Source organism: Eriocheir sinensis, unplaced genomic scaffold (genome assembly GCF_024679095.1).
Source record: "Eriocheir sinensis breed Jianghai 21 unplaced genomic scaffold, ASM2467909v1 Scaffold509, whole genome shotgun sequence".
Taxonomy (NCBI): Eukaryota; Metazoa; Arthropoda; class Malacostraca; order Decapoda; family Varunidae; genus Eriocheir; species Eriocheir sinensis.
In genome coordinates this window covers 170,919-180,415 of record NW_026111842.1, presented here as the reverse complement: position 1 = coordinate 180,415, position 9,497 = coordinate 170,919, and positions in this window count along the sequence as shown.

The window sequence follows — 9,497 nt, the reverse complement described above, 5'->3', positions numbered from 1 at the left end:
CTACTTACAACATGGTCTGATATATATATATATATATATATATATAAAAATATATATATATATATATATATATATATATATATATATATATATATATATATATATATGCGCAATGAAATATTGAACATGTTGCCCAACTCTCTACCCCCCTCTCGTCATCCACATCTGCTGCTGTTTTTTATGACAATCATATAAAGTAACGCGAGCATTTAAGTACTTACTATTGTTTCTAGATATATATTTCGATCCAGTCCCAAGGCCCTCTGGAAGACACGTCGCCCTGTGTTCTGCGACCGTGGAGAGCGGGAAGTAATTATTGCACCATGAACATTTGATACTGGTGTGTACAGGGGTCCTCATGTTTGCGAGAAACAAGAACAGGACTTGTCCTGAGACCTCCTTCAGAAGCTGTGAAGGAATCGTTGGTTTGGCGGCCATAAATACCCCCGGCGCTGTGTGTTCGTTTGTACGTGCGTGTGTATGTGTGTGTGTGTGTGTGTGTGTGTGTACATGCGTGTGTGTTCCTCAGGTCAGTCCTTAGTGACCTGAGGTATATTGTAATGACTTGAATCATTAAGGAACGGGCTCCAGAAGGCGTGGTCTCAGATTCATTTCAGATACATACATGTCGTTTCGGAGATGTCATCGAGCCCTTTTTTTCCGCGATTTTATCTCACATGACCAGAGGGGGCTGCTTATATAGGACATACTATGTGTGTGTGTGTGTGTGTGTGTGTGTGTGTGTGTGTGTGTGTGTGAGTGAGGAGGTGGGGGGGGAAGAAGAGAGATTAAGGAAAGATGGAGGAAACGATAAAAGGGAAGGAAGAAGCACATGTCGTTTTGGAGATGTCAATCAGCAGGTATTAACCCATTAATATTGACCGCGCTGTGTGTGTGTGTGTGTGTGTGTGTGTGTGTGTGTGTGGAACGATAAGACGCCGGGAGCAGTTGGGCGGGGTATATTCCAGCCAGGTCATTAACCTAATGTCTTTATCCTTTTCCGTGATTATAATCTTGTGGTCATTCGAGCCCTTTTTTCCCGCGATCTTATCTCACATGGCCAGATCGGCTCATGCCGTTTCGTGGATATCTATACCCAAATATCTTAACCCTTCAACTACCCCCTCTTCCGTCAACCCCCCGCTGACCACCCTCGCTTCCATGACCCTCCCGCTGGCCGTCCTTCCCCCACTCCCGTCACCATTACCCCCACTTCCGTGGGGGTGGGGGGATGTGGGGGGGCCTCCAGCTACCCCCTCTTCCGTCACCCCCCAGCTGACCCCCCCGCCTCCCACTTCCGTGCCCCCCCACTCCAATTACCCCCACTTCCGTGCATTTGTCCCTACTTAGGGTACAAACTGTGTACTGTCGGAGGAGAAAGAGCTGGATGCCGACAGCCTGGAAAGGAGCTGATAATCTTAAGCGTGAGAAGGGGACATCATGGCGGACTAGTATGGCAGTGCCGCCCCGATGCCCTAGGTCTTGCAGAGGATGATAATATAAAATGTGGTAGCCAGGAGGCCCAGAAGGAGTACTTTCTCCAACCATGGTCTCCTGGATGCAAATACATATTGGGGAATGACGGGCAATAAGACTGAGCAACTCTTCCCAGTTGGCACGCAGACCACGGCAGTTCCACTGCACGATATTGAAGATGATTACTTTGTGAGGTGCTTCTGGGCTCTTCCAGAGAGGAGTCGCCCTGCACTACCATCGTTCTTTTTAACGGGACCATCACCCTTTATTAAAGGGCCCTTGGTCCTCATTGTGGCCGATTGCGATGGCCCTGGTACCGCAAACCGATCAACAGGCCGGGGGCACTCAACAGCCCTTCTGCCCGCTCCTGCTGCCAGCGTCTTCCTTCCCCCGCTCTTGCCAGCCGTCCGCCACTCCGAGACGGCACCCGAGGAAGAAGCAGAGGAGCCCCCCAGAGCAGATTCTCCGGAGGTCAAGGCCGCGGGCGCCGGCAGCGACACACCGCAAGCCTGAGCACCAGCGGACTCCGGCGTTGGGACAGCCGGAGCCACTGGTGCGGGGGCGGCGGCCGCAGCCGACGCTCGGGGGGGTCTCCGGCGATCCAACAACTGGCGCCGGAGTTTGCAGCTTGGTAGGAGTCGTCTCATCGAGAGACTCCTCACTGCGTGAACATTTCTGTTGTTGTGACTCAGGTCGGGGCAGGATACGATTCGGTGTGGCCTCAGATGAAGGCGTCGACACTGACAGGACGGGAGCTGCATGGCATGGCACATCCTGGGAGACTTTGAGACGGCGTTGAGCATGTGACTGGAGGACTGAGGCAAAGGTCGTACCAGGACTAGAGAGCCTGGTAAGGGCGAGTCGCTTTGCTTCTGCGAAAGACACCTCTTTATTACGGATGGTAAGCACCTCCCTCTCGAATCTGAATCGGTCACACTCGGTGAAGCTGCATGGGGCTCGGCACAGTGATAGCACCGAACAGGGCCGGGGCACTCCTCACCATGGTCATCCCTGCCGCACGTGACGCATACCTTAGGGAGACCGTTCTGCATGCGGCGGCATGTTCGAGTCACGTGACCAAACGACTGGCAATGGAAACATCGCCTGGGGTTTGGCACATATGGCTTCACGTTACTGAAACAACGTCATACTCCTCTAGTTCCTTTACCAGGCGCTCCTCCGAGTAACGAAGGAGGTCTCTTGAAAACAACATGCCGCGCGACTGGTTCAAGGTAGCATGGGGAGCACATGATACTGCAGCCCCGGGGACTGAGGTGAGGGCACGAAGTCGTTCACTCTCTTAAGGAGAGGAGACTTCCACCAGAAGACTGCCATCTCCCCGTGGAAGTATCTTCGGCTCTCTGCCGCAAGTCTTGATCAATACACGGTGGACTTCAGAAATGTCGAGATCATTGACAGATCGGCCATCTAGAGACTTGACGGTGATGTATTTCTCGTAAGATATAGATTCAAACAGACCGGGCAGGACCTCAACTTGAGAACCCTGCGAGACCGGCACATTCTTTGATCCCTGCTTGCGGCTTTTGGTGCGGGAGCCACCTTGTGGAGCCACCTCCTGTCGGAGCCTGAAACGGCTCCAGGGTGGCGATGAGGGGAGGCTGAGAGGAGGAGTCCGGGGACGGTCGGAGGTCAGGCAGGGAGGCAGGCCGAGGCAAAGTAGATTCACCCATACAAGACAAAAACTCTTTCACTTCCCCACACCCCCACCCACCACGGAGCCCAACAAGGGGAGGCTGGGTGTTGGGGCCCGACCGCACCCAACAGCCCCAGGGGTAATGGAGAAGTAAACGCGTCGACAGCCAGGCGTTTAACGGCGGCCGCGGGACCGTTGCGATCGCCCACCCGGCAGTGACCACTTGACCCTAGCCATCGCATGACCAGCCGATTGATTCAGTGGGGCCACACTGAACCGCCCGTCTTACCCCAACCCTCCCACCAAAGGAGCGTGTTCCCCACCGAGGGGAACTACACCCCGCCCCGCAGTGGACTCAACTCCCAGAAGAGAGGGCACGGTGAGTATACGGGACGCCACGCACGGCAAACACGTGGGGAGACTATAGCCCTGCCCTGGGTGGTAAAAGGGCGGGCTCAGGCAACATCACCAGGAGACCTCCTCTGCTGGTGATGAGGGGGGAGCACTTGGTCCACGAGGTCAGCGGACATCGAGCCCAATCGAGGTAGACAAGCCACCACGGAGGGTGACGGCAAGTCAATAGTTGACCGGATCCTAGCACTTCCCGTCCACATAGAACCTCGACATGAGTTTCGATCGGGGTTGCTAGCAGTCTATGTCGATCTCAAGAAGGGATTTGACTCAGGGCATTATAAGGTACTCTGGGATATTCTGCGCATCCGTGGGATTCCTGCAATGATTATTGACTTGATGACTGTCCTTTACTCTGGGACTGAGACTGCTGTGAAGTGTGGGGGAGGCTTCTCCGGCTTTTTCTCTCTCAATTAAGGAGTGGTGGAAGGGTGTGTCTTTGCTTCAGCACTTTTGAACACTTGTATGCACTAGGAACTAGGCAAAGTTACCGATCAAATTCGTTGCGGAGCATATGGTGGCGACATCAGGGTCACTGAGTTAGTGTTTGCTGATAATGACGTACTTCTCGGGGAATCGCTGGAGGTCCTTTAGTTGGCTCTCGAAGTGCTCCATGAGGAGGTGATGTATCTGGGATTGAAAGTTCCTTGGCCTTGGCCTTGGTCGTTTGGAGGCTTGCTGGAAAGGCCGACAGAGTTCAAGTCTGTCCATGCATGTGGTGAAGATGTCGAATTCACAATAAGCTTTCTATACCTTGGTGGCATAGTGCATAAAAATGATTGGTCTCAGTAGGCAGTCCCTCGACGGATTGGCCTGGCCCGGCCCACTGTGTTATGGACTCGCTCAATACCAGTATATGGCGTTGTATCTCTCTCTCTCTCTCTCTCTCTCTCTCTCTCTCTCTCTCTCTCTCTCTCTCTCTCTCTCTCTGTGTGTGTATATATATATATATATATATATATATATATATATATATATATATATATATATATATATATATATATATATATATATATATATATATATATATATATATATATATATATGTATATATATATATATATATATATATATATATATATATATAAATTTTTTTACGGCAAAGGACAGTTCAGGGGCATAAAATAAGGAAACAATTATTAAAAAAAAAGCCCGCTACTCACTGCTCCTAAAAAGAGTACAGAGAAGTGGCCGAAAGAAAGGTCAATTTCGAGAGGAGAGGTGTCCTGATACCCTCCTCTTGAAAGAGTTCAAGTCGTAGGCAGGAGGAAATACAGATGAAGGGAGACTGTTCCAGAGTTTACCAGCGTGAGGTAGAAAGTCGTGTGTGGCGAGGCCGCGGGAGGGGGGGGAGGCATGCAGTTAGCAAGTTTAGAAGAACAGTCAGCGTGAAAATATCGATAGAAGATAGAAAGAGAGGCAACATGGCGGTAGAAGACTATCAGTATGAGGAGAGCTGACGAGACGAAGAGCCTTAGACTGCACTCTGTCCAGAGGAGCTGCGTGAGTGGAGCCCCCCCACACGTGAAATGCATACTCCATACGAGGACGGACAATGCCCCTGTATATGGTTAGCAACTATGCGGAGAAGAACTGGCGGAGACGATACAGAACGCCCAACCTCGAGGAAGCTGATTTAGTGAGAGAGGAGATGTGAAGTTTCCAGTTACGATTTTGAGTTAATGATAGACCGAGGATATATAGTGTTGAAGAAGGTGACAGCTGAGTGCTGTCGAAGAATAGGGGATAGGTGTTTGGAAGATTGTGTCGAGTTGATAGGTGGAGAAATTGAGTTTTTTGAGGCATCGAAGGACACAAGGTTCCATTTACCTCAATCGGAAATGATAACAAGATCTGAGGTTAAGCGTTCTGCAGCATGAGTAGAAAGTCGTGTGCAGCGGGGCCGCGGGAGGGGAGGAGGCATGCAGTTAGCAAGTTCAGAAGAGCAGTCAGCGTGAAAATAGCGATAGAAGATAGAAAGAGAGGCAACATCGCGACGGAATTTAAGAGGTAAAAGACTATCAGTAGGAGGAGGAGAGCTGATGAGACGAAGAGCCTTAGACTCCACTCTGTCCAGAAGAGCTGTGTGAGTGGAGCCCCCCCCACACGTGAGATGCATACTCCATACGAGGGCGGACAAGGCCCCTGTATATGGATAGTAACTGTGCGGGGGAGAAGAACTGGCGGAGACGATACAGAACGCCCAACCTCGAGGAAGCTGATTTAGCGAGAGAGGAGATATGAGGTTTCCAGTTGAGATTTTGAGTTAAGGACCGAGGATATCTAGTGTTAAAGAAGGCGACAGCTAAGTGTTGTCGAAGAATAGGGGATAGGTGTTTGGAAGATTGTGTCGAGTTGATAGGTGGAGAAATTGAGTTTTTGAGGCATTGAAGGACACAAGGTTTTTTCTACCTCAATCGGAAATGATAGCAAGGTCTGAGGTTAAGCGTTCTGCAGCCTCCATTCTGGAGTCGTGTACTTCCTGTTGGGATGGCCTTCTATTGAAAGAAGTTGAATAATGCAGAGTGGAGTCGTCGGCGTATGAGTGGACAGGACAGTTTGTTATGGAAAGAAGATCATTGATGAATAACAGGAAGAGAGTGGGTGATAGGACAGAGCCCTGTGGTACCCCACTGTTGATAGGTTTAGGGGAACAACAGTGACTGTCTATCACCGCATCGCAAAGTTGTAGGCTTGTTCACCAGGCTGGTCAGTGAAAGAGGATGAAAGCCAAAGCTGGTGGTAAACATTTAAATCTCCTAGGATGGAGATTTCAGCGAAGGGAGAGTGGGTCAAGATGTGCTCCACTTTAGAGTAAAGGTAGTTAAAGAATTTTACGTAGTGAGTAGAGTTAGGTGAGAGATAAACAGCACAGATGTATTTAGTAATAAAATGAAAATGTAGTCTTAGCCAGATGGTGGAAAATTCTGGAGTCAAGGTCGTGGGCAAGAGAGCAAGTGATGTCGTTGCGCACGTAGGCGCAACATCCAGCTTTTGATTGAAATATAGGCTAGAGATAGTAGGAGGGAACAGAGTAGAGATTGCTGTCAGTAGCCTCGGAAACCTGTGTTTCGGTGAGGTGAGGAAGAGAAGGTGAGGTTTACAGGAGGAGATGGTGTTCCACAGAATGAAAATTAGAACGAAGACCGCGAATGTTGCAGAAATTGATAAGAAAGAGGTTCGAGGAGTTATCAAGACACCTCTCAAGTCGGCAGCCAGAGGGGGAGTCCTCCCTGGGTGATTTTGTGCCCCCTGCCCCCCCCCCCCCCCCAGGCGGGGACTCCGAGGCACTGCTATGGTGCGCTATTTTGAATTTTGAATTTTGGGAAAAGGTGTGTATATTGTGTGAATAAAGTGTGGTGTGGATAAAGAGAGGATATGTCTTTAGAGAGCATGTTGAACTACTCTCTGATGTTGATGAGACAATAGGGAAACGGTTAGTGAGGACATGTGAAGGGTCTTTGGAGGGCTTCAGCACCCTCCTCACTACCCATAGATACCTCATCGGGAGTGGTTTGCGTCCGTTTCGGTAGATGTCATTGTCACTTGTGCTCCCTGTCTTGCTGTATGGCAGTGAGACATGGACACTGAATAGTGACTTGGAGAGGCTTTGGTATGAAGTGTTTTCGCAGGGTGAAGGAGTATCGCTGAAATGACTGTGTCGAACCAGCAACTACTCCGTGAAACTGACTCGATGCCTGTTACCAGCTTAGTCCGTAAACGTCAACTCCGGCTATATGGGTACGTGGCGCGCCTCCCGAACGTCGATCCTTCTTAAGGGTTGTTTTTGTGCGAGACAACCCTGAGTGGAGGGGACCAAGGGGACGCCCTCGTAACCCATGGGTGGGGCAAGTCAGCCGATCCTCCCGGGAGGGACTTGGGATGTACAGAGCAGCTGCATGGGAACTTGCTCTGAAGGACTACTGGGAATGTGGACGGCGAGTGAGTGAAGCAACGCACCCCATGCGTATGCTTCACATTATTTATTATTTAGTTTCATAAAGTTTCAAGCTATAAATACTTTATAAAATCAAACAGGTATTGACGGAGAAGTACACCAACTGATTGCAAATTGGCTGAGCAACAGACAGCACAGGGGTGATCAATGAACAACTCGGAGTGGGCGCCTGTCACATTACTGTGGTGTCCCTCAGGGCTCAGTTCTTGGCCTAGTACTGTTTATAATTTATATATACGACGTTAGACTGAATTATCTCATTAGTAAATTTGCTGACGACACAAAGATTAGTAATTCGGTTCTCTAAGACGAAGACAGCGATCTGCGCTGGCTGGGGGAGAGGTTTGTACCCCTTCCCCATATGGAAAAAAAAATATTCTCCGTCAAAAACAATATTAAAAGTAGAGGTCGTGGTCGTGGTGCGAGCCTTGATCCCAATCCGGTCTTGCTGTTGGGCCCGACGCGCGGCAGGCTTCCCCGATGCATCCGCATTCGGGGAGCCTGCCGTCAGCGACGGGTGCAGGGCAAAGCCTACGGAATCCCTGCACATCGAAAGAGGAAGGGCCTCCTGGCCCCTCTCTTTGTTTTGAGGGTGGCCGGGTTGGTGCAGAGGCTGCGCCCCCCTGCAGAACCAGGCGCGGGGTTAACCTTAGGAGGGCTCTGCGTGTTGGCTCCAGGAACATTCGGAGCCTCTCGGACGATGATCGACCTATCAAATGAGCTCAGAAGGTTGACATAGTGGCACTCTCTGAGACGAGGAGACCTGGAATTGACGAGATCAAAAAGGGGGGTACGCCTACTGCTGGACCGGCATGAGCAATGGCTTCAGTCTCAAGAAGGTAGCTATGTGCATCTCCAGCCAACTGCTGCCAGTGGTGGTTGAGGTTAGTCCGATTGATGAACGTAAAATGTGAGTGAGGCTGAAGCACACTGAGCTTTATGTCTCTTGTTGCAGTGTACTCTCCTGCCGAGGTGTGTGAAACGTAAGAAAATATGTTTTACGCCAAACTCGACTCCGTATTAGACCATATGATTGCCCTCCCCGGGGCACACTCATTGTCTTGGTCGACTTCACTGCTATTACTGGCGCTGACAGGGTTGGCTACGAGCTATGTGTTGGTCATCATGGCTCTGGTACCAAGAACATCAACAACTCCCTCCTCCTGAATTTTAAGATCCATGAGGTTAAAAAATTGAGGGTTCTTGGTACCAGAGACCAAAGCTGCAACGCTGGACTTGGTATAGCGATGCCCAAGGGGTAGCTAAGGAGATTGACCACATCCTCGTAAGTACGCATTGGAGGATCCCTCAGAACTGCAAGGTTTACCAGAGTGCTGAGTTATTTGCAACTAATCATAGACGTGTTGCAACAATCAAGCTTCATGTCATGTCAAGAAGAATCTCGAGATACAACAATACTGTGTTCCATCTCAAGATTCTGAAAGACCTGGAATGCGCTCAGGAGTTTGCAGTGACAGTCTCAACTCGGTTCGATGTGCTCAGCACCCTGGAGGACCCTGTAGAAGTGTGGGATACCTTCAGACGTTAAACTCTTCAACCTGCCAAGGAGTGCATTGGAGTGCGCCCGAGATCTAGGAGTAGCTTTGCCTCGGCGGGGACGCTAGATAAATTGATTAGAGTCGCGCTGCCAGACTTACAGGGAATCGGGACCAATATAGGGCTCTATCGCGTAGGACTAGAGCTCTCCTGAGGACAGACAAGGCGAGGTATGTCAAGAGTCTCGCTGAGGAAGTCGAGGGCCATTAAAATGCAAATGACGTCCAATCTGCTTACTGAGCCTTGAAGAAGCTCCGCTCCGAGCCTCCCCCTCAGGTGAGCGCTATCCAAACAGCTGATGGCTGCCTCGTGTCTGACATGGATGGGCAGAGGGCTCGGTGGGATGAGTACATTGAGCAGTTGCATACGGCGGACCCTCCAAGTGGGCAGCTTCCACTTGATGGGTTTCAGGTGGCTGATGCTGATCCATCCATCGACGAA